Raw genomic sequence first — 25,575 nt, forward strand, 5'->3', positions numbered from 1 at the left:
TTCTCCAAGTGTGGCCCCTGGACCAGCAGCATTGACACCATCTGGGAACTTTTCAGATGTGCAAATTCTCAGGCCTCATCTCAAACCTACCGAATCAGAAACTGAGCATGGAGCCCAACAGTCTATTTTCAAAGTTGTCCAGTGATTCCATTGCATGCTAAATCTTGAGAACCACTGGTCTAAGCCATTCTCAAGTGTTTGGACATCATTTGTTGGAGGATGGAAAGCCGCAGAAGGGTCTAATGAAATGGAAAAACATAATAGGCATAGCAAGTAAAATCCTAATTAAGTAGACAAAATGGAGTCCTAAGATTGTTTCAAGATGCTTTAAAAATGTAAGATTATAGGATTGATCCATTATTTACATCTCTAACTTCTAAAACAGCTGTCTCTCTTGCTGTTACCAAAATAAAGCAAGAGACTCTTAACCACAACTAACACCTGATGGCATTCCCGCCTCAGCCACAAACATACAGAGGTATACCTTTCATTTACAAGAAATGCTCTGATAGGAACCCAGACAACATATACACCAATGAAATTAGGAAATAACACTTCTGGGAATCAAGAAAGAAGCAGTTGCTTTGTTATTGTATTAGTCCTTTCTCACGTTGCTAATAAAGACATACCTGAAACTGGGTAATTTATAAAGAAAAAGAGGTTTAATGGACTCACAGTTCCACTTGACTGGGGAGGCCTCACAATCATGGTGGAAGGTGAAGGAGGAGCAAAGGCATGTCTTACATGGTGGTAGGCAAGAGTGCCTGTGCAGGGGAACACCCCTTTATAAAACCATCAGATTTCATAAGACTTAATCCCTATCACCAGAACAGCATGGGAAAAGCCACCCCCATAATTCAGTTACCTCCCACTGGGTCCCTCCCTCAACACATGGGGATTATGGGAGCTACAATTTGAGATGAGATTTGGGTGGGGACACAGCCAAACCAAACCAGTTGTCTTTCATTTCTTTTTCTTTTTTAACTCCCCATTTTAAAACTGGATGTCTAGTCTACATCAATTTTAGAAAGAATCCATCTCCTTTGAAAGTCCCAGGAAACCTAACTGGTCCAGGAATGAGATCAGGATTGGGTTTGGGAGGAAAGGGACATTTATGTCATTCACATTTTTTCCTCTACTCTTTTGAAAGAAGAGGTTTTGTTTTGCTCCAGCTGACTGGAGATTTAGGAACTTGGAGACTTCAACAATTAATTTTCAAAAACAACAAAAGGCAGCTAAGTTACTCTTTATGTAATAAGTAACTACTATGAACCATGTTCTGAGCTTGTTGTTCTGTATATTCTTTAACAAATTAAGAACTCAATCTATCATAATTAAATCAAAATAAATCAGACTATGAGTAAAATCACTTTGAAAATGGATTTATGATTGAATAATATGGAGACATGGAAATAATAAAATCATGATTGTACTAAGGATAGAATTGACAATTATAAAATATCACCATCCTGCTATTGGTAATTGTAAGGCATGTGTAGGGGAATTAGACACTTTCTCTAGGAAAAAGATATGTCAGCTAAATTTTGAGGAAACTATTGTTATCATGATCAAACATCAGTTCCCATCTGTGCTATTCTTGTTTAGCCAGTGTGTTAGGAACCTACTGGAGACCCTCAGAGTTAGATGGCTATGTAATTAGGTAGGTTGCTTCCTTATATGGGCCATTCTGTTTGTTCAGACATTTTCAGTTTGCATGCCTAAAGGATTATGGGGAAACTGAAGCATGCACTTACCAAAAAGTGATCCATAGTAAAAATAAATTCATCACTTTGTTTTATATAATTTATGGGGCCACTAGAACAGAATTTGCTTTCTCACTGATAAGTACCACGAACTTTCCACCTGTGCCTTCAAAGGTGCTTTTTGCCTAAAACACAATATGCTCCAAGCCTCAAGAGTCATTTTTCAAAGTCAGTTATTCAAAGTGCAGTAAATTTTAGAACATGCATTAATAATATTCAGCCCCCTTGCCTCTGGCCTACCTACTAAAGAAACATCAATCCTACTTTCTCCTTTCCTATCCAGGGTTTCAAATAACTATATGCCCACTTAACTGGGTTTTTATTTTTAACAATTTGCCATGTGAATAGCAAAATAATTTATCAAAATAAATGATGTGAGTGATCTATAATAATTACTACTTTTTAATCAACCATGAAATAGACTTGATATCTAATAAGAAAGCAAATATATGATTTTGCTCTGGAAAAAATACGGATTTTAGAACACTTTCTTGCAACCTGGAATAAAAAATCCATTACTAGGATGTTTAAAAAAAAAAAAGCAATGTGTAAAAAGAACTTTAAATCATATTACATTTATTGAGAGACAATTAAGCAATTATGTAAATATATCTGCTCTTTAGAAAAAGATGGTTCACGTGTGGTGGCTCATGCCTGTAATCCCAGCACTTTGGGAGGCTGAGGCAGGTGGATCACCTGAGGTCAGGAGTTCTAGACCAGCCTGGCCAACATAGTGAAACCCCATCTCTATTAAAAATATAAAAATTAGCCAGCGGTGGTGGTGCACACCTGTAATCCCAGCTACTTGGGAGGCTGAGGCAGGAGGATCACTTGAACCCAGGAGACAGAAGTTGCAGTGAGCAAAGATTGAGCCACTTCACTCCAGCCTGGTGACAGAGTGAGACTCTGTTTCAAAAAGAAGTCAAGAAATACAATAAACCTCTCCAAAAAATGTTATTTACCATTTTTTATTACAGAAAATCCAAAACTAATGCCAATATCTCTTAGATTACTTTGCTTTTAATAATACAATGAAAGTTTTAAAGTCAGAGGCAAATAAATGGCAATAACATTCTTGAAATACAATTTCGCAGAACCGTATTATCACCTTTATTAAATCAGGTATTATTTATGCTGCATGCTGACACAGGATTCTAATGTAGACTAACTTTTGAGATATATTGCATATATTATTAAGAAAAGTTGTAATAGCACAGAGCAGCATGGTTATGAAAACTATGTTTACCAAATTTAACCCTTCATCAGGAACTCCACAGAATTTTTAATAAAGTGACCAAAAATCCATGAGCTCTCACTGCTCTTCTATTTGGTTTGACTTGTTAGAAAGTTCTTCATCATACTGACCTCAAATTAATTAAATTTCAACTGTGTTGTTTCTAGTTCTATCACTTGGAGCTGAATAACATTTTTAATTTTTTAAGAGTATCATGTTCTCTTATTTTCTTCTTTACCAACTAAGGATCTTTTTTAAAAAAATTGTTCTTAATATACCAAAGTCTTAGGCCATTTCATATCCTTGTCATTCACTTAAAAAGAAAACATATTCTTTTTTTTTAATTTAACTTTTATGTCAGGGGTGCATGTGCATGTTTGTTATACAGGTAACGTCGTGTCATGGGGGCCTGTTGTATAGATTATTTCATCACCCAGGTATTAAGCTAGTGCTCATTGGGTATTTGTCCTGATCCTCTCCCCTCTCCAACCCTCCACCCTCCGATAGGCCCCAGTGTGTGTTGTTCTCCCTACATGTCCATGTGTTCTCATCATTTAGCTCCCACTTATCAGTGAGAACATGCAGAAACCATATTTTTAAAATAATGCCATTAAAAACTGAAAGCAACACTTGATGTTTCCCTTTGCATATGAGTAACCACGATGTTGTGAACCATGTTTTCAGCTTGGTGTTCTTGGTATTATTTGACATATTAAGGACTCAGCCTACCAGAATTAGCTTATAATTTTGTGAGAAGCTCAAGATCACATTATCTTTCTGCTAGATCTTTTACATTCTTCCTCAGATTAGACTCAGAGACAACAATACAGACATTTTGTCTATTTTTAAGCCTCATCTCCCATATTCTGTACTTTAAGATGAACTAATAGTAGAAAAAGTCAGCTCATTAAAAAAATTTTATGAAGGTAAATAATGATGGGAGAGCTACAAAGAAATAGTGTTTGCAATGAGGTTGAGGTAAATTGGAACAAATATTTGAAAGTCAATTTGTCAATATGTATGTATGGGAAACATAAAAGTGTTTAATACCTCTTGAACTGAAACTTTCATTGTGGGGAATCTGTCCTGAGGTAATACTGAAAGTAAATGCATACAGATGGAACAGCAAATTTTTAATATTAGATTTTTGTTTAAAATCTACATTTTTTTTGCTAGGCCTGATGGCTCACACCTGTAATCCCAGCACTTTGGGAGGCCAAAGCAGATGTATCAACTGAAGTCAGGAGTTCAAGAGCAGCCTGGCCAACATGGTGAAACCCCATCTCTACTAAAAATAAAATAATTAGCTGGGCGTGGTGGTGTGTGCCTGTAATCCCAGCTACTCGGGGGGCTGTGGCAGAACAATCCCTTGAACCCGGGAGGCAGAGGTAGCAGTGAGCCAAGATCGTGCCATTGCACTCCAGCCTGGGGGACAGAAGCGAAACTCAGTCTCAAAAAAAAAAAAAAAAAAAAAAAATACATTTTTTTTAAATGGGGATCTACTATAATTACAACTGTGTAGCAGACGTTAAATTCTGGATGGGAAAACAATGACAACAAATGGCTATTCTGGTTATTTTAGATTTTTAGTTCATTTTTAAAAATAATATCCAATTCATTTAATATCTTAGAATATTTTTATTACATGTATTGTTGTTTTATTACATAAATTGTTGCCTTTGGAAATCATTAGAATTGGGTCAAATCCTAGCTCTTCTATTTACTAGTTGAGCCAAGTAACTAAACTATTTTAAGCTTAGTTTCCTTGTCTCTAAAGTTGAGATAATGACAAATTATTTGACAATGTTACAGTAGCTAAATGTTTTTGTTTCTTTCTCTAAACTCTAAAACACTATATCAGCATTTCCCAAACCTGTATCAGCATGACTAAAGAGACTTTTTGTCTTATTTTGGTTTTGTTTTTTCCTAAAGACATTACCATATAAATCTGCCATCCAAATAAGACAACTGCTGTGTCTATTTACTTTCCATCCCTCTAAAGTTCCCACTGGAAGAGCGAAAAGAAAATGTTAAGGAAAGCAGAAGAATCATAACAAGGCTAAAAAACATAAAGTGGGAAAACGGCAGACCAGGACAATAAAAAACAAGCTGATGGGAAAACAAACAAACAAACAAAAACAGAACAGGAGAAACACTCAACACTCACCTAAGACAGCAGAGGAACGAATGTTCTTCCCGAAAGAGCTCGGAGCAATCTTCAGGCACAGGATCAACAAACAGGAGGAACAGCTGTAGACCACGGGAACAACAAAGAGTAATTACCAAAGACCTTTATTGAGCACAGCTGCCCCAGCCAGAGTTGCCTCTCCCCATTCCCACATTATGGCTTTAACTTCTTGAATAAAACCTGATGACCTCTTTCCAAAACTGGTTTGTACAGGTAGCAACCTACTGCCAGTTGCTTCTTGAGTTCTTGAAGCTCAGGAACAAAAAACAAAGCTTGAGGAAACACTGTGCTAAAGTACAGTATACTAAATATACTAAAGTACACAGACACCAAAGTATCAGATAGAGGAAAATGTAAACAAATCTTCTCCCCAAAGATTAGGCCAAAGTGGGAGGATGGCTTGAGCCTGGGAGGAGAAGGTTGTAGTGAGCCCTGATCCTGCCACTGCACTCCAACCTCAGGGACACAGTGAGACTCTGTCTCAGAAAAAAAAAAAAAAAAAAAAAAAAAACTCCCTTATCTGGGGATCCACAGCCTGACTGACTCTCACTGCGCTCCAAGCCCAGACACATGACCACTTTTTAAAAACATCCATTTGGTCCTTCTATTGAAAGAAATAGACTGTCAGGAAAACAGATTTATACAGCTGCAAAGGAAAGTCATCCAAGCCACCTAAACTCATCAACCTAATATTTCATATCAACAGATTTCAAGGGGTGATAACCAGGTTTCTGAGGAAAAGTAATAGCATGAAAAAAAATTCTTCAATCAGTTCCTAATACAACAGTCATAGCTATAGCATTTAAATTTTTTTTTATTATACTTTAAGTTCCAGGGTGCATGTGCACAATGTGCAGGTTTGTTACATACGTATACATGTGCCATGTTGGTGTGCTGTACCCATTAACTCGTCATTTACATTAGGTATATCTCCTAATGCTGTCCCTCCCCCCTCCCCCCACCCCACAACAGGCCCCGGTCTGTGATGTTCCCCTTCCTGTGTCCATGAGTTCTCATTGTTCAATTCCCACCTATGAGTGAGAACATGCAGTGTTTGGTTTTTTGTCCTTACGATAGTTTGCTGACAATGATGGTTTCCAGCTTCATCCATGTCCCTACAAAGGACATGAACTCATCCTTTTTTATGGCTGCATAGTATTCCATGGTGTATATGTGCCACATTTGCTTAATCCAGTCTATCATTGATGGACATTTGGGTTGCTTACAAGTCTTTGCTATTGTGAATAGTGCTGCAATAAACATACGTGTGCATGTGCCTTTATAGCAGCATGATTTATAATCCATTGGGTATATACCCAGTAATGGGATGGCTGAGTCAAATGATATTTCTAGTTCTAGATCCTTGAGGAATCACCACACTGTCTTCCACAATGGTTGAACTAGTTTACAGTCCCACCAACAGTGTAAAAGTGTTCCTATTTCTCCACATCCTCTCCAGCACCTGTTGTTTCCTGACTTTTTAATGATGGCTATTCTAACTGGTGTGAGATGGTATCTCATTGTGGTTTTGATTTGCATTTCTCTGATGGCCAGTGATGATGAGCATTTTTACATTTGTCTGTTGGCTGCATAAATGTCTTCTTTTGAGAAGTGTCTGTTCGTATCCTTTGCCCACTTTTTGATGGGGTTGTTTTTTTCTTGTAAATTTGTTTGAGTTCTTTGTAGATTCTGGATATTAGCCCTTTGTCAGATGAGTAGGTTGCAAAAATTTTCTCCTATTCTGTAGGTTGCCTGTTCACTCTGATGGTAGTTTCTTTTGCTGTGCAGAAGCTCTTTAGTTTACTTAGATCCCATTTGTCAATTTTGGCATTTGTTGCCATTGCTTTTGGTGTTTTAGACATGAAGCCCTTGCCCATGCCTATGTCCTGAATGGTATTGCCTAGGTTTTCTTCTAGGGTTTTTATAGTTTTAGGTCTAACATGTAAGTATTTAATCCATCTTGAATTAACTTTTGTATAAGGTGTAAGGAAGGGATCCAGTTTCAGCTTTCTACATAAGGCTAGCCAGTTTTCCCAGCACCATTTATTAAATAAGGAATTCTTTCCCCATTTCTTGTTTTTGTCAGGTTTGTCAAAGATCAGGTGGTTGTAGACGTGTGGTAGTATTTCTGAGGGCTCTGTTCTGTTCCATTGGTCTATATCTCTGTTTTGGTACCAGTACCATGCTGTTTTGGTTATTGTAGCCTTGTAGTATAGTTTGAAGTCAGGTAGCGTGATGCCTCCAGCTTTCTTCTTTTGGCTTAGGATTGATTTGGCAATGCGGGCTCTTTTTTGGTTTCATATGAACTTTAAAGTAGTTTTTTCCAATTCTGTGAAGAAAGTCATTGGTAGCTTGATGGGGATGGCATTGAATCTATAAATTACCTTCGGCAGTATGGCCATTTTCACGATATTGATATTGATTCTTCCTATCCATGAGCATGGAATGTTCTTGCATTTGTTTGTGTCCTCTTTTATTTCATTGAGCAGTGGTTTGTAGTTCTTGAAGAGGTCCTTTACATCCCTTGTAAATTGGATTCCTAGGTATTTTATTCTCTTTGAAGCAATTGTGAATGGGAGTTCACTCATGATTTGGCTCTCTGTTTGTCTGTTATTGGTGTATAAGAATGCTTGTGATTTTTGCACATTGATTTTGTATCCTGAGACTTTTCTGAAGTTGCTTATCAGCTTAAGGAGATTTTGGGCTGAGATGATGGGGTTTTCTAAATATGCAATCATGTCATCTGCAAACAGGGACAATTTGACTTCCTCTTTTCCTAATTGAATCCCCTTTATTTCTTTCTCCTGCCTGATTGCCCTGGCCAGAACTTCGAACACTATGTTGAATAGGAGTGGTGAGAAAGGGCATCCCTTTCTTGTGCCAGTTTTCAAAGCGAATGCTTCCAGTTTTTGCCCATTCAGTATGATATTGGCTGTGGGTTTGTCATAAATAGCTGTTATTATTTTGAGATATGTCCCATCAATAACTAATTTATTGAGAGTTTTTTTTATACTTTAAGTTTTAGAGTACATGTGCACAACGTGCAGGTTTATTACATATGTATACATGTGCCATGTTGGTGTGCTGCACGCATTAACTCATCATTTACATTAGGTATATCTCCTACTGCTATCCTTCCCCCCTCCCCCGACTCCACAACAGGCCCCAGTGCATGATATTCCCCTTCCTGTGTGCATGTATTCTCATTGTTCAATTCCCACCTATGAGTGAGAATATGTGGTGTTTGGTTTTTTGTCCTTGCGATAGTTTGCTGAGAATGATGGTTTCCAGCTTCATCCACTTCCCTACAAAGGTAGCATGAAGGGCTGTTGAATTTTGTCAAAGGCCTTTTCTGCATCTATTGCGATAATCATGTGGTTTTTGTCTTTGGTTATGTTTATATGCTGGATTACGTTTATTGATTTGCATATGTTGAACCAGTCTTGTATCCCAGGGATGAAGCCCACTTGATCATGGTGGATAAGCTTTTCAACCTACTGCTGGATTCGGTTTGCCAGTATTTTATTGAGGATTTTTGCATTGATGTTCATCAGGGATATTGGTCTAAAATTCTCTTTTGTTGTGTCTCTGCCAGGCTTTGGTATCAGGATGATGCTGGCCTCATAAAATGAGTTAGGGAGGATTCCCTCTTTTCCTATTGATTGGAATAGTTTCAGAAGGAATGGTACCAGCTCCTCCTTGTACCTCTGGTAGAATTCAGCTGTGAATCCGTCTGGTCCTGGACCTTTTTTGGTTGGTAGGCTATTACTTATTGCCTCAATTTCAGAGCCTGTTATTGGTCTATTCAGGGATTCAACTTCTTCCTGGTTTAGTCTTGGGAGGGTGTATGTGTCCAGGAATTTATCCACTTCTTCTAGATTTTCTAGTTTATTTGTGTAGAGGTGTTTATAGTATTCTCTGATGGTAGTTTGTAATTCTGTGGGATTGGTGGTGATATCCCCTTTATCAGTTTTTATTGCATCTATTTGATTCTTCTCTCTTTTCTTCTTTATTAGTCTTGCTAGCGGTCTATCAATTTTGTTGATCTTTTCAAAAAGCCAGCTCTTGGATTTACTGATTTTTTGAAGGGTGTTTTGTGTCTCTATCTCCTTCAGTTCTGCTCTTATCTTAGTTATTTCTTGCCTTCTGCTAGCTTTTGAATGTGTTTGCTCTTGCTTGTCTAGTTCTGTTAATTGTGATGTTAGGGTGTCAATTTTAGATCTTTCCTGCTTTCTCTTGTGGGCATTTAGTGCTATACATTTCCCTTTACAAACTGCTTTAAATGTATCCCAGAGGTTCTGGTATGTTGTGTCTTTGTTCTCACTGGTTTCAAAGAACATCTTTATTTCTGCCTTCCTTTCGTGATGTACCCAGTAGTCATTCAGGAGCAGGTTGTTCAGTTTCCATGTAGTTGAGTGGTTTTGAGTGAGTTTCTTAATCCTGAGGTCTAGTTTGATTGCACTGTGGTCTGAGAGACAGTTTGTTATAATTTCTATTCTTTTACATTTGCTGAGGAGTGCTTTACTTCCAACTATGTGGTCAATTTTGGATTAAGTGTGATGTGGTGCTGAGAAGAATGTATATTCTGTTGATTTGGCAGGGAGAGTTCTGTAGATGTCTATTAGGTCCACTTGGTGCAGAGCTGAGTTCAATTCCTGGATATCCTTGTTAACTTTCTGTCTCTTTCATCTGTCTAATGTTGACAGTGGGATGTTAGAGTCTCTCATTATTATTGTGTGGGAGTCTAAGTCTCTTCATGGGTCTCTAAGGACTTGCTCTATGAATCTGGGTGCTCCTGTATTGGGTGCATATATGTTTAGGATAGCTCTTCTTGTTGAATTGATCCCTTTACCATTATGTAATGGCCTTGTCTCTTTTGATCTTTGTTAGTTTAAAGTCTGTTTTATCGAGACCAGGATTGCAAACCCTGCCTTTTTTTGTTTTCCATTTGCTTGGTAGATCTTCCTCCATCCCTTTATTTTGAAACTGTGTGTGTCTCTGCACATGAGATGTGTCTCCTGAATACAGCACACTGATGGGTCTTGACTCTTTATCCAATTTGCCAGTCTGTGTCTTTTAATTGGAGCATTTAGCCCATTTACATTTAAGGTTAATATTGTTATGTGTGAATTTGATCCTGTCATTATGATGTTAGCTGGTTATTTTGCTCGTTAGTTGATGCAGTTTCTTCCTAGCATTGCTGGTCTTTACAATTTGGCATGTCTTTGCAGTGGCTGGTACCGGTTGTTACTTTCCATGTTTAGGGCTTCCTTCAGGAGCTCTTGTAGGGCAGGCCTGGTGGTGACAAAATCTCTCAACATTTGCTTGTCTGTAAAGGATTTTACTTCTCCTTCACTTACAAAGCTTAGTTTGGCTGGATATGAAACTCTGGGTTGAAAATTCTTTTCTTTAACAATGTCAAATACTGGCCCCCACTCTCTTCTGGCTTGTAGAGTTTCTGCAGAGAGATCCGCTGTTAATCTGATGGTCTTCCCTTTGTGGGTAACCCGACCTTTCTCTCTGGCTGCCCTTAACATTTTTTCCATCATTTCAACTTGGTGAATCTGACAATTATGTGTCTCGGAATTGCTCTTCTCGAGGAGTATCTTTGTGGTGTTCTCTGTATTTCCTGAATTTGAATGTTGCCCTGCCTTGCTAGGTTGGGGAAGTTCTCCTGGATAATATACTGCAGAGTATTTTCCAACTTGGTTCCATTCTCCCCATCACTTTCAGGTACACCAATCAGACGTAGATTTAGTCTTTTCACATAGTCCCATATTTCTTGGAGGCTTTGTTCATTTCTTTTTACTCTTTTTTCTCTAAACTTCTCTTCTCACTTCATTTCATTCATCTGATCTTCAATCACTGATACCCTTTCTTCCAGTTGATCGAATCAGCTACCGAAGCTTGTGCATTCATCACATAGTTCTCGTGCCATGGTTTTCAGCTCTAACCAGTTCTCTACACTGGTTATTCTAGTTAGGCATTCATCTAATCTTTTTTCAAGGTTTTTAGTTACTTTGTGTTGGCTTCGAACTTCCTCCTTTAGCTCGGAGAAGTTTGATCGTCTGAAGCCTTCTTCTCTCAACTTGTCAAAGTCATTCTCCGTCCAGCTTTGTTCCATTGCTGGCGAGGAACTGCTTCCTTTGGAGGGGGAGAGGTGCACTGATTTTTAGAATTTTCAGCTTTTCTGCTCTGTTTTTTCCCCATCTTTGTGGTTTTATCTACCTTTGGTCTTTGATGATGGTGACATACAGATGGGGTTTTGGTGTGGATGTCCTTCCTGTTTGTTAGTTTTCCTTCTAACAGTCAGGGCCCTCAGCTACAAGTTTGTTGGAGTTTGCTGGAGATGCACTCCAGACCTGTTTGCCTGGGTATCAGCAGCAGAGGCTGCAGAACAGCGAATATTGCTGAACAGCAAATGTCACTGCCTGATCGTTCCTCTGGAAGCTTCGTCTCAGAGGACATTATAAATTTTTTAGCACTAAGAAACTATGACATGTAGAGTTCATCAGATGTCTTGCTGTAATTCCTGTACCTCTGCCCTGTAAGATTTCCTGATCTACACATCTAATAACCTTGTCAAGAAAAGACATGCAAGTCACCTGTTGTAACACTGGACCTAGTTATTATCAATGTATGTCTTGCACACATGCAAACATTCCATGCTTTAAATAATACACATAAAATTCATGCCAAAGATCACTGTTAAGCAGACTAATGTGTGCTTTTCTAAATTGGATATTGCTCCCATATTAAAAATCAGAATGGCATTTTCTTGCCATGTCCTCCCTTTTCCATGTTTCAAAAACGACCCAGCTCATTCAGCAATTTCCAGTTACCTCTGCCAAAGTTTTTGATGGGAAGAAATTTGAGACAGAAACTTGACATAAAAAAAATAACATTCTGTGCATCTGCACAAGAGTTGTACCTTTATTATTTCTTTATTACCTACAACAAACTATGGGTCGGGTATTTCACTTCCACTTTCAAGATAAGAAGAAGGATGCTCACAGAAGTATGGAATGATCTACAGTCACAGAACTAGTGTGACTAGTGCCAGTTTTCAACCCATTTCTGTTCGGGGAAAAGCGGTCCTTTTTCTGTGTCAGCATCTTCTATTCATCCTTGAATAGAGAGTCCATAACCTCTTCTCAATCTCTTGCACATTATTTCAGAAATCTCACCTCAGAGAGCTCTCTGCACAAGCAAGCACATTGGCATCTTTAGACACCTCTCATGAGACGGAAGTTAAATAATTGCACATTGAATTGCCTTTCAAGAGAAACTCAACCCTCTCAAGCTATTTCCTTTCCAAAGACTTGTTCTTTGAAAAGGAGATGAAATTTCACTTCACCTTTTGAAATACGCCATCATATAGAAGAGCAAAGCCGACTGTTGATTCTCAATTTTGTTCTTCCTTACCCATAGCGCACCTTTGGGTAATATGGTCACATTTCCTAAAGTTCCTTCACCACTTCTGTTAGATTGAATTCAGGGAGACGGTGTAGTCAGTGGTCTCCCATGTCCTTTCAGTTTTCACACTTTAGTATATATAACTATCACTGAAGTACTACCAAGGTGTCTGATTTAAGGAAATCAGAAACTTTGGTGTCGTTTATAGAAATTATTGAATCTGTGCAATACCCAAGAATCTGAACTATAAAGTATATACTGTAAGAATTTGATCTGGGTATTGCATATTTGTATTTTGAAAAGCAATGTTCTACCTTTTAGGAAACAACATTCTCAACAAGGTGCATCATGATTCTCCGACGTTCTCTACGCTTAGCCAAAGCAGTGATGTGACTAATGGCTGGAGAGTGGACACTCTGAGAGCTTGCCTTGAGTCTCTTCTCAGCTGTTATTAATGTTATTTCTTTGTCCATCTGACCACATAGCTCAGTTATTCTTCTATAACGTTTACTAATGGCTTTATTTTTACTCCTCATGTGTTCACTGATATGTGCAATTTCCTGTGCAGTGTAGGCGTTTTTGACATATAAGATCACTCTGCCTTCTCCTTAATAGTTCTTTGTACAGTATGTACAGTTTCATTGTGGATGAATCTCAGAGATTTAGGATAAACCCTGGGAAATAGCTGTTCCATAAGTTGAATGACTGCATCACCATATTTAACTCTGAATCCCATTCCACAGAATCTTGGATGTTAGTCAAATATCTGCTATCCTGGGTCAAAATGTTAAGGTCTTTTTTCAACTTACATTTTACATGTTATAATTGTGTAACCAAACATATTTTATATAGGATATCAAAATGAGGTAAGACTATAACCGAAACCAGCAGGAACATTGAAGAGTGACTCATTTTTTTTTTACTGTAAATATGTTCCAAAACAGATATTAAATCTCTAATTTTCTTCCAGAAACTCCATTTAGTATGTATTTGTAAGTCACTCCAATTCGTTATCAATAATCAACACAATATATAAAAGAAATGGAATTTTGATATTATAATGCTATCAGCTGTGACTAAAATGATTTGAAGTTGGTATTGTGTTATCCTTTTTACAGAAATATATAACAAATGAAGGAATACTACTGAATAAAGTCAGGAGCTATATATGTTGATGAAAATATACCAGAGCCATGTGTTTCTATATAGGGAGTTCATTGAAACTTACTTTACTGCCAGGAAAATGTGCAGTTTGCAGTGATCGCCTTACTCAAAAATCAAAATGATTAAAGTTACAGTAGCAAATATGCTTGTGCTTGGATTTCTGAATCATGTCTTGTCCCAACTGAGCTACTTAGCTCCATCTCCTTCCATATGAATTCATAGAGATATATACGTACAGGGAGGCTGGGCAAAAGCACATTCCAGTTTATTATTATAAAACTTTTGTATGATCTTCTGAGCATCACTGAATAATCTCTGCAAGGCTAAAGGCCAAGGACTAAGGTGAGCTCAGCATCTTCCTCTGCCCCCTTCTCCTAGGCCTATACTCTGATCTCCAGTCTTGCTTTAATATTGAAAATATCCTCCAAAGGGGCATGCTAGACCTTCTGGTTGGAGATCTTTTATCCAAAACTTATAGGAAAAAAATAAATGTTACCAATGTTTAGTATATGGATTGAAAATGGAGGACCCTCCTTCAGTTTGCATGCCATGCAGAGAACGTGCAGAATCGTGAGAATAGTGTGTTCACTCCCCAGCAAGGCGGTTTACAGTGGAACCTTCTCCCATGTGTCCACTTTCAGTAAGCTACAATCTATGACAGTTTGCATGAGCCTAACTTCACAGTTACAGTCTATAATACTCCTAGTTTTTAATTAAACCACAAAATGGATAGTCAATCCTTAAAAAATGTCTGTAAAGAAATCAAAGTTGTAAATAATATTAATATGCAAGGATAACTTAACAGCAAAAAATATTAGATGTGATAGTTGCACTGTCCTAGCAAAAGCTCTTTCTTTTTATAAGCTTAAATGTAATAGTGAAATAATGTGCTCTGATAAAAATTGGATCAAAAATATTTATCAAAAATCCATTTATCATTTGCAATATGCTACTGTGTTTTTAGATATTAGATGATAATCAGTAATTAATTTTAAAATTCAGTACCAAAAACATGAAACCTCTCTTCTCAATTTTTAGCAAATAATAATGTAATACTTTACAAAATTTCACTGAGCCTAGTGGTAAATGCTTAGAAGCCTCTTCAGAGGTTTCTCCCTTAAAAATAAAGAGAAAACCTCACAATTTTGGAAAACACTTGTTCTTTTGTATGCAGTAAAAATGACTGAAATGATACATAAAAGACAGTATAATGGCAAAATAAAATGCATTCCTTTGTCAGCAAATGCTGCTAGAATACATGGAAAGCGTTCCTAAAAATTGAAAAAACAATGTTAGAAGAAATATGCGATGTGGGAAAACTGTTACACAGTCAGATGAAAATACAGATGTTGTTAATGCATCAGGTTTATGGTATTTTGGTATATTATAGATTCCCCTTTAATAATGAAGCACATTGAAAAGCTACATTCTTATGAGCCAACAGAAGAAAGAAATACCAGAGAAGATACAGTCTCAATGCTAAATTATTGCTTATACAGAAAATAATGTTTTATGGGAAAATTAGGCAAACAATCATTGATAGAACAGCTGCTCTGGCTGAAATAGAGAATTCCAGACTGAGTCTACGAGCTAACAACACAAGTGAATTTTCTTCACTGCATTATTCATAAGCAGACAAAACAGGGAAATGCACAAATGCAAAATGTGTTGCAGGACATCACGGATGTGGTTTATTTTCTACAAATGGCACATTTGAAGTGTGTTAAAATCATTACAATGTTTGTAGTGAAATGGCAAATGACCGCAAAACTCTTTTATACCACCAGAGGCTCACTAGTTATCTTGGGATATATTAATTTGGTTGTCTAATTCCAATATTCCAAATTTACTGATCTTTTTTTGTAAAGACAAATGGCTATATGGGTATTCTTCCCAGCTGATAGTTACTTTTTTTTTGATTTATTTACTTACCTTTATACAGATGGGGATCTTGCTATGTTGCACAGGCTGGTCTCAAACTCCTGGGCTCTGTGCCTGACCCGAGCTGATGTTTAAACACACACACAAATATACATACACACTCTTCCCTTTAATGCAAATGTGATATTTTAACGAGGAAGAAAGTTGACCATTTGTCGAAAGAAACTTATGCCGCAGGGTTGACATTTTGAAAAGAGTTGTTTGGAAACCACCTGGTTTCCAATCATGGCTTTGCCACTTATTGGCTGCATTGTATTTTGGCAAATTCTATAACATCTTTGTGCCCCTGAATCTGTATTTGTGAGGGAGATAATAAAACCTCTGTCATGGGATTGTAGTCAGGATCTGATGAACTACAGCACAGTAATCACATAAAAACCTTAGCCCAGTGCCTAACACATTGTAAGCATTCATTCAATAAATGTTAGCTACCACCTATATCACCATGACTACCAATATCACCGCTACCACCACCAGCACCTTCACAAGTTTTACAAGCTGTGGCTGCCCTGTGAGTGCCCACTTACCTAGGTGGAACTACATTCTGCAGACTTTTTTTCTTGTGTATTTCTGGTGAGTGTGGGCTACTGGAGAGATTCTGAGAGCTTGTGAGGTTGGCCAGGAGGCAGCAGCCACTGTGTAGCACATGTGCACTGCTGCTCAACTGCTGACTCATCCCACCTGTCCAAAAACAACAGCTGGGCCATGTGTGTCTTGGCTCCATGACAAAGGGCTCCAGCTTCCACAGGGTACCTGATATGGTTTGGCTCTGTGTCCCCACCCAAATCGCACCTCGAATTGTAATAATCCCCACATGTCATGAGAGGGACCTGGTGGAAGGTAATTGATTCACAGGGGTGCGTTTTTCCCATGCTGTTCTCATGATAGTGATCTTATGAGACTTATTGGAGCCCCCACACAGAGTCACCACTGGGGACTAGTGCCTAGTGGAGCTGTGAAAAGAGGGCCACCATCTTCCATATCCCAGAATGGCAGACCCACCAACAGCTTGCACTGTGCACCTGGAAAAGCCACAGACACTCAATGCCAGCCCATGAGAGCAGCTGGGAGGGACGCTGTGCCCTGCAAAGCCACAGGGGTGGAGCTGCCCAAGACCATGGAAACCCCCTTTTTGCATCAGCATGACCTGGATATGAGACAGAAGGGACTTGCCTTCTCTCAGATGAAACTTTGGACTGTGGACTTTTGAGTTGATTGGTTTTGAAATGTGAGGACTTGAGATTTGGGAGGGGCTAGGGGCAGAAAGATATGGTTTGGCTCTGTGTCCCCACCCAAATCTCACCTTGAATTGTAATAATCCCCACATGTTGTGGGAGGGACCCAATGGGAGGTAAGTGAATCATGGGAGCAGGTTTTTCCCCTGCTGTTCTTGTGATAGTGAATAAGTCTCACAAGATCTGATGGTTTTATAAAGGGCAGTTCCCCTGCACACACTCTCTTGCCTGCCACCAGGTAAAATGTGGCTTTGCTCCTCCTTCGCCTTCCACCATGATTGTGGGACCTCCCCAGCCACATGGAACTGTGAGGCCATTAAACCTCTTCCTCTTTATAAATTAGTCAGTCTCAGGTTTGTCTTTATTACCAGCATGAAGATACACTTATACAGTACCCTTCTCACCAAGGTCAGAAGCAGTAGGAATGGACATGGGTTTTAGTCCATTGTTGGGGGATTTAAGTTTGTGCTCATGGATTCCACCCTCCTCATTCTCAACTCTTCCTGACTTCCTGCCCTGTGGACTCAAGGCTCCAGCATCAGATGTGGAGATAGATTCTGAAGAACTAATTAACCAATTCCTAACAATCTGTGAACCAATTCTATAAATACAGGCACAGGTGTGTGTGCATGTGGACATGCACACAGACACACACACACTGTTACTAGTTTTGTTAATTTAGTTGAACCTTAATGAATACACCAGTCAAATGACAAACAAAAAAGAATAGAATTTTGCCGCAATACTTTGAACTAAAATGGTCACAGCACCCCATTACAGGTTTTCCTGGGATAGACACTTAGAGACCCTGCTAGCTTGTAGGTAAACCCAGATGTGTTACTACACCAATGGAAGGGGTAGAGGTCCATAGTTGGATATTAGGGGTTAGAACTGGATATCAGTGGTTACAGGGTATTATGAGGTGAATTGTGTCCTGCAAACATCAGTACATTGAAGTCTCAGTGCCTTGTATATCAGAATGTGAACATATTTACAGAGAGGGACTTTCAACAGGTAATTAATGAGATCATCTAGGTGAGCCCTAATCCAATATGCCTGGTGTCCTTCTAAGAAGAGGAGATTCGAACATAGAGGCCACAGGCAGATCTAGGGATTACCATGTGAGGACACCATGAGAAGATGGTCATCTAGAAACCAAGGAGAGAAGCCTCATAAGACCCCAGTCTTGGACTGTAAGAAATTGACATTCTGTTGTTTAAACCACCTGAAATTTTGTTATGGCAATCCTAGAAAACTAGTACAGAAGGTAATCCCAAAAGTCAAACCAAGAAGAAAGACAGAACAATGACAGCACAAATGCCTTTAATCAGCACACCAAAAACCCTTTCACCTAATGGTGGCCCCATAACTAATCTTGTTCTTGATTTTACTCATTCTTCAGGAAGAAAGACAGGGAACTTAACTTTCCCTGCTGCCAAAAACTCAAAATGAGCTTTTCTTGTTGCCTTATTTTTTAATTCCAAAGAGAATATACAAAGAAAATTCAGCCTTATTATTAAATTGGGTTGAAGGAAGTTCTGCCCTTTCCTGATCATTGTTCAGCTATTTTTAGGACTTGCTTGGCTCCTGGAACCCAAGAAGTAGCAACCTGACATCTACTTCATCATCAGTTTTCCAAAGCTTCTCCCCCTGATTAAAGTCATGGGCACCAGGGAAATATGCAGTTGAGATGTTTTTTCTCTTGTTTGGTCTTAATCTCTGATCTCAGATTTTTTTATATTTCTGTTTGACATGGCTGTCTCTTTCTCTCTCTCTCTCAGCTGTTATCCACATCTCTCTGCATTAATTAACTACTCCTCCTTCTTAAATTATTCCCACTTTTCCCTTAGCATGCCTCATAATTAGCACTAATCATATTCCTGGTAGCTCGTAGAAACTTGCAGGATGGAATGAGAGAGATAGAAAATACAAAGAAAAACAGAAAGACTTGAGGTACACTTACCTGGAGTAGAAGGCTCTGGTCACCATAAGGCAAATGATAAAGGAGAGATGAGACATGTTACTAAGGAAGATGCATCAAACTATTAGGCCAGATGATGGAGATGAACGCTGGTTCTACACAGAGACAAGAAAATTATCATGGGGTGAAGATCGAGTAGTTTGTTCACTGCTTTTAACTAGAGCAATTTGAGAAAAAGCAACAAATTTGTTTCATCATAGTTAGGAACATGAAAGATTTGGTCAGTACTGCTGCAGGCTCCCTGCTCCCTCCCTCCCCGCAGGGCTCTCCTATAGCCTATAATTCACTTCCAAGACATTGATGGCATTCTTACAATAGTTTTCTCAAAAATATTGTCATTAGAGTTTATTCACAAAGTCAGATTGGCAGAAACCATTCAAGAATGGGGACTTTGTCTCAAGCATCACAAGCACTATTAGAAAAGATCCGCAACGTCTAGGAAACAATTAAACCCCCTGAAACAGACTGTGTAGCTATTCATTCTCATTAATAGATGGGGAAATACAGGTTGAATTACCCTACAGGAAATTAGACAGCAAAGTGGAGACCATAATCATATCTTAAAAAACCGCATTAACTCCTCCCATTTTTCAGAGTACACTACTGATTGTCATTCCAGCTTCCAGAATAGACAAACCCTCTAGAGCCAAAGCAGAAGATGACTGCAGGATTAGAAGCAGGATTTTCTTTTGAAATTTCCCTATATCCTTAATAAAAGTCCAGCTCAGAAAATCAAGAAAAGAGGAGCAAGTGGTGGCCACCATCTCTGCCACATTTCTGGATTTTTTTAAGGTGTCTGCACAGCAGAACCATCTCTTCTACTTTCTTATATGGAACAAATTTCATGTCCAGAATATTGGTGATGAGAGTTGACCCCGAAAACCTAATTTTGTATTCAAAATCCTTGAAAAACTTAAACATGATGCATCCACTTCATTATGTGCATCCACTTCACAGGCTCATTGTTGATTAAAAGATAATAAAATTCGCTGCAATATAATTTATCAGTCTTTTAAAGTTCAACAATTTATCTTACATAATCCTTTGCCAGTGGAATGTGATTTATTTGTAGCCCCCAATTTTAAGGTTGCTGACCACTCTTGAGAACTACATTTTAAAATTTTTTTTATTAAATTTTAAATATGTTAGCGTTTGTATCTCATAATGACCTTATGATCAAAAGGACAGACAAGACATGGACTTTGAGAATGACTTCTTGTAATTTACTAATTTAGGGTTTATTTCATTTTCTTAGTATCTCATGCTATTTGTGACTCTGAGCTGTGGAATAAACACTGCCTTTCCTCGGGAGTGACATCTCAGGTTTTAGTCATTCAAGTCATCATTGCTGCATTTATTCTATAGCCCTAGTTTATAATTTAGTTCCATTCAGGTTTTTATGTAGCAAACAATAAGGCAAAGTGTGTGTCACCAGAATGTCTGCTGGCTCTTCAGAAAATAATGCAGCTAAATGTTCAGGCTCATATGTCAATTGAGGAGGCTTACCTCTTCAAACGTCACTCTCAAGTGAATGTTTTTGGCTTGTCTCCTTTTCTGAAATCTGTAATTTGTAAAGGATGGGTCATAGATTCCATTAGCATCCATCACCAATCGATTAGTCAAAGGCAATCCATTAGAAAGTCAATGAATATTTACAGTTTTTAAAAGAAGTCAGAAACAATAAATTACAAACAGAGTCAGTTAATACACAGAGTGAGAAAAATTAACTCCTAAACTATAGACAGCCACTGAGTTCTCCATGCAAGCTCTCACAAGGCTGAAATCACTTTGGCTGAGCTGAGTTCTCACCTGGATGCTTGACCAGGAAAAGATTCACTGCAAAGTTTCTCATGTTTGTCGGCAGAATTTGTTTCCTTGGAGCCACAAGGCTGAAGTCTTCATTTTCTTGCTAGTTGTTATCTGCAGACCACTCCCCTTTTTGATTAATTTAAAGGGGATGACAAAGGGGATTTTGCAGCTATAATTAAGATCCCCTGAGGGGATAACCTTTGTCATCTAACCTAAGATATCACGGAGTGACATTCCTTCACATTCGTAAGTTCTGCCTACACTCAAGACAGAGGGTGAGCGAGTACACAAAATATGTACACCTAGAGGTGGGAATCTTGGGGCCACCTTAGAATTCTGCCAAACACGAATTTATTACAGGATGTCAGCCTCTCTTTTTTTGTTGTTTTTTCTACAACAAAGTCTTGTCTGTTTTTTGATAGAGTCCTCTCACCTGTGTCCATCATCCAGGCTGTCATCAGTGGTCTCCAGGCTGGATCAGCTACATGGTTTCTCCTTCCACGTGTGTGCATGAAGGCTGAAGTCAGTGGGAGTCTCTCTGTATCCCCTGCTGATAGGATCCCCTCAAGACATCAAAAACGACCCTGGACAACACGTAGAAATAGAAGATAAGACTGTTTCTTTAGCTCTCACTCCACTTTATTTTTGGGGTCTTTTAGAAACACTATACTGGTTCAGTCTCAAGACTTTCCCTGAGAATTAGTCCTTGAACTTTTTTTAGTTGTTCCTGTGAAAACAGAAGCTTAGCCCAGTTGAAGAGATCCCAAAGAAGACAGACACTCTGCTGTCTCTCCATCTTACTTTCCTTGCCTGCATTCGTAACACACCAAGGAAATGTTCTCTTCAAATGCCCTCCAGCATATGAATGAACAGAAAAGGACCCCCCAAAGAAAAGGTACGCTCCAAAAACATCTCAGCTGCAGCCAAGATGCTATATGACACACGAGAGAAGCAGAAACTCCTTAAGGGCGGAGGCTAAGTAATTTGCCCAAGATGACAAAGATAGTGGCTAAAGAGCTAAGTGACTATAAAACCTGAGATATTTTCACTTGCTCTCATGTCGAATGTTTCACAGACTTGACAAATTAAGAAAGGGATGTTAAAATTTGAGGTTATAAAATTATTTTGGAAAAATTAATTCTATTTGATTTATAGTCACCAGGAGTATTTGTTGTATATATACTGACTCAGATTAACTTAAACAGTAAAGGAGTTTATTGTAAAGGGTCACCTCCCAAAACTAACTCAAAACCTAGCAGAATAGGCTCAATAATAATTGAGGGAGAAGATGCTTAGCTACTTTTCCTGACAGAGGAATGGTCTGTTCGGCATCCGACTGCAGCTGCTCTGCCTGAACACTCACCTCCAAGCCACTGGACTTGCTTCTCCAACATACTTGTTACTAATAACCCTAAAGGGACCTCTACACCTTCAGAGCATCTCATTCACTGTCCACGGGCCATGTGCCGCCAGGGCCTGGAAAGAAAGATGGTCTCCACTTCTCCCTTCTAGACTGAGTGTCAAGCAGTCCAGTTGCAAATGTTCACTGAAATATTCATCATCATGGAACTACTAATCAACTTCCTTTGCAATATAAATCTTACTAGAATAGTATCCTGTCATCACAAAAAACTCCCCTCAATTTCCTCTTGAGTTTTCAAATCTTATTCGTCTTTCAAACTGCCTGTCCTTCCTTTCTCCCTTCTTTTGATCCCTCACTTGTCATACAAACCTTAAGGAAGATAAAATAGACAAAACTCAATCCAACGTATACATATACCACTTACAAGGGAAGAAAAATATGGCATAATTTCATCCTCCAAGATGTTCGACTTCTAATTAGTGGTCTCTGCTGTCTTCCCTTTTCAGTTTTTCTCATTTCTGCGATTCCTCTCTTTCTTTCCTTTACCTGCTATTGTTTTCCTTCATTTCTGACATTTACTTCTTCTGTAACCTCCACAATTTTCATTTACAAGTGATCTTTATCATATACAATGACCCTGGCTTCCATGGAAGAGGAAGGAATCCATTCAGCAGACAGACATGTGTCTATCTTCTGAAACTGCTCCACAAACCTTTCTCTACCACATATAATTTGGCTTAATCAACTGTCTTGAAGCACTTGATTATCTTCTGGGGTCTGTAATCCTCCTCATTTCTTAGAATTAAGTTAGTTTCTCCCCACTTTTTTTCACTCACTCCCTTTGAGGATAACTGGATCTTTGCAACAATAATTCTAGAAGTTGTCCGGGAAAGAAAGATAGATAATATAATTAACTTTTAAAATCTCATAGGAAAGCGAAGGTCCTCCCCTTAAGAAAAGATTCAATAAAGGGAAAGCTGACTCATGGCAGAACCAGAAGTGGGTCTCCTAATGCCTAATTCAGCCCTGTCCCTACTACTGTGGCAATGGAGTACAATAAACTTCTGATCCAAGGCGCTATTATTCAGGAATTGATTTGAGAGTGAAATAACATTTCACTGAGGAACTGTAAGTAAAATTTCATTTAAATTGCACACACAGGTTCTATGAAAAGAAAACTATACTAAAATAGTTTATACTATTTTATACCATTTATTCAGCTCCTACTGTAAAGATAAATTAACTTCCCCCAGGTGTTAATGATACTATCTGCCAGGTGATTAGCACACATTAACTCTTTTGTCTCCCATCAACTATATGGAGAAAGTGTTATTAGTCCATTTTTAGAAGAGAAAATAATATTTAAAGAAGTTAGGTTACTTTTCCAAGGATACTCAACATATATGAGGCTTCAGTAGAATTCAGCTCAGGACCAATCACCAAGTCTATACTCTCTTTTCAAGACGCTGGAACAAAGGAGTGAAGGAAGAAAGTGAGAAAGAAGGAAAGAAGGAAGGAGGGAAGAAAGGAGGGGAGAGAGAGCAGGAGTTGAAAGAAAGAGAAGAAAAAGAAAGAGACACAGAGAGGTTAGGAAGGCCAAAAGAAAAAAGGAAGAGAGGAAGGAAAAAAGATAAAGAGAAGGGAAGGAAGAAAAACAGAGAGGGAAAGAGAGCTAAGAAGGGAGAGAAGGGAAAAGCAAGCGAAGAAAGGAGGGAGAAAGGGAAAGGAGAGAGACGTGGCAAGGAAAAAGATTAATGTTAGCAGTCATAAACTGCTAGAAGACAGGATGTAGCAGGGCAGCTAGGAAACACTTGCTACTTTAGGGACAGCCATAATTATTTTAAAATACAGATGGAGCATAAATCTGAAGGGAAAAAAGAAGCTCACATTTCCACTTTAATATTGGGAAATAAAAATATAAAACGTAGAAAATGTTAGAGATAATCAAGCTAAGTTTGCATCATCCTGCTTTCAAACGGTATTGCCTAGGAAAAGAGGTCTTGACAGTGCATATGGATGGAGGGTGTATCACAAGATATAATCAGGAAAAATACTGGCTATCTTCCTATTTTATGAGCAACACCTTCTCTATCTTCAGAGTCTACCAAAAAGCAGACATTAGTGAAAATATTACGCATAAAAGGCTTTAAGTTGTTGCCACAGGAACAATAAAAGCAGTTTTGCTTGGGGTCTATGTCCAAGTCCACCTTATCCAGGCATTTCAAGATATTTCCTTAATTTGTCAAACACTAAAAGACAGCAACAGGCATCACACGACTTAGTGCACGGAATAGCACACTATTAATAGGCAAATTTCTACTTCTCAAAATGAGCAGTATGACTAATTAACCTCTGTTTTATATAACAGATGAAGTTGAAAACAGCCCTGAAATTGAGGCTGTCACTAATCAGCCTCAGAGAGCACTAGCTCAAAACCAACCTGACCTCAGCTGGTGACTGTGCACCCTTTACCGCCATCTAGAGTCGAAAATCCCAAACAACAGGCAAAGCCACCCAGAGGATATGAAAATTAGCCTAAATTAGTAAGAGGGGAACAGTATCTCCTGCATTGTCAACGTTTTGTTTTTTGTTTTTTTGCTTTGCATTTTTATCGCCCAACTAAGGTAACAGCCTGCTTATGGAAGCTGTCTTAAGTACTGTGACAAGCTCTGTGTGAATCACTTGACAACGATGGTTTTGAACTATAGCCCATACAATAGCCTCTAACTCAATAGCCTCTCACTCAAGCACTTTCTGTCGTAGCAGTACACTAGTTACTAGGACATTCTAGAGACACCAATAAGATTATTTTTATGAGGAGAGAGGTATTATTGGAATTAAAAGGACAAGACTGAGTCATTCGTTCTTCTTTTGTTCAAACCAATACTCAAACTCCATTATTCTAAACAATGGTGATTGCCGTGTTGACAGAGCCACTAAAAGAATGCTTTTTTTTTTTTTTTTTTTTTTTGAGACGGAATCTCACTCTGTCGCCAGGCTGGAGTGCAATGATGCGATCTCGGCTCACTGCAACCTCCACCTCCCAGGTTCAAGCGATTCTCATGTCTCAGCCTCCCAAGTAGTTGGGATTACAGGTGTCCACCACTGTATCTGGCTATTTTTTTTTTTTTTTTTTTTTAGTAGAGACGGGGTTTCGCCATTTTGGTCAGGCTTGTCTCGAACTCCTGACCTCAGGTGATCCGCCCACTTCGACCTCCCAAATTGCTGGGATTACAGGTGTAAACATTACAATAAACAACTTGCCTAATCTTGATTCCTGAATCAATTAATTCTTAAATTGCCCTACTATTGGGTAAAATGTTTAGCCTAGCAGGAGGAATATGTTACTAACATAAGGTCAAGATTGCTATCGAAAAGTGCAGCCCATCTGCATTTTTGAAAGAATCTTCAGGTTTAATTACATCAGTGATTTGATTTTAATCTATATAGAAAAGATGTCTTTTATTATATATGTAATGAT

General features: G+C 38.5%; 1 long non-coding RNA gene across 1 annotated transcript in view; it reads right to left on the reverse strand.

The window, feature by feature from the left end:
* LOC129489404 (uncharacterized) overlaps window positions 1-25,575 on the reverse strand; it is a 44,228-nt gene that overhangs the window by 10,748 nt on the left and 7,905 nt on the right. The window contains exons 2-5 of the long non-coding RNA XR_008659968.2: window positions 21,165-21,315; window positions 20,429-20,483; window positions 18,905-19,017; window positions 5,165-5,247 (exon numbers count right to left, since the gene is read on the reverse strand). This is a non-coding gene — a long non-coding RNA (uncharacterized lncRNA). The remainder of the gene's footprint in view (window positions 1-5,164; window positions 5,248-18,904; window positions 19,018-20,428; window positions 20,484-21,164; window positions 21,316-25,575) is intronic.

This window comes from Symphalangus syndactylus, chromosome 1, assembly GCF_028878055.3.
Source record: "Symphalangus syndactylus isolate Jambi chromosome 1, NHGRI_mSymSyn1-v2.1_pri, whole genome shotgun sequence".
Lineage (NCBI taxonomy): Eukaryota > Metazoa > Chordata > Mammalia > Primates > Hylobatidae > Symphalangus > Symphalangus syndactylus.